General features: G+C 42.0%; 1 pseudogene; it reads left to right on the top strand.

The window, feature by feature from the left end:
• The first annotated feature begins 65 nt into the window (after window positions 1-65).
• On the top strand, window positions 66-183 carry LOC128251372 (5S ribosomal RNA; annotated as a pseudogene).
• Window positions 184-598: the final 415 nt, after the last annotated feature.

The raw sequence follows: 598 nt of genomic DNA, 5'->3' as shown, positions 1-598 counted from the left end.
TGTTTAAAGTTGCTTCCATTTAGTCGTTTATTAGAATAAAGGTACTAAAAGGCAGGTCGGTATTCGATTACGGCCATATCACGCTGAGAGCACCGGTTCTCGTCCGATCACCGAAGTTTAGCAAGTCGAGCCTAGTGAGTACATAGATGGGTGACCGCTTGGGAAACCTAGGTGCTGTAAACATCTTTCCATTCTTTTATTTCAGAAGTATTCTCTACTTCAAGTCTGTCTCTTCTTTCGCTTTTGCCTCGCACACAAATATACATATTTACAGGCACCAATTTCCATGCTTTTCTCTCACTGCACTTTCACAGCTTTATTCTGCAAAGTGAAATAACTGTTGCCAATGTTTGCTTAGTCATATAGTCCAGGCCACTACCCGCTTCTACTTTCATGCGGCTTTCGCTAATTCTTACTTCAGTTTATTGGCTCCCTGGTAAATCGTGCTCGACGATTAAACTTCATTTTACTCATACTTATGGGCAGAGTCAATTTGATCGGCTCTCCTACATGTGTAAATGATGAAAGCAGCATAGAGCAGGCAACTTCAGCAGTGAACGGTTGAACGCCTCTTGCAATAGAAGCGAGTGAAATGAAA

Source organism: Octopus bimaculoides, unplaced genomic scaffold, assembly GCF_001194135.2.
Source record: "Octopus bimaculoides isolate UCB-OBI-ISO-001 unplaced genomic scaffold, ASM119413v2 Scaffold_215276, whole genome shotgun sequence".
Taxonomy (NCBI): Eukaryota; Metazoa; Mollusca; class Cephalopoda; order Octopoda; family Octopodidae; genus Octopus; species Octopus bimaculoides.
This window is presented reverse-complemented; position numbering and strand designations above follow the sequence as displayed.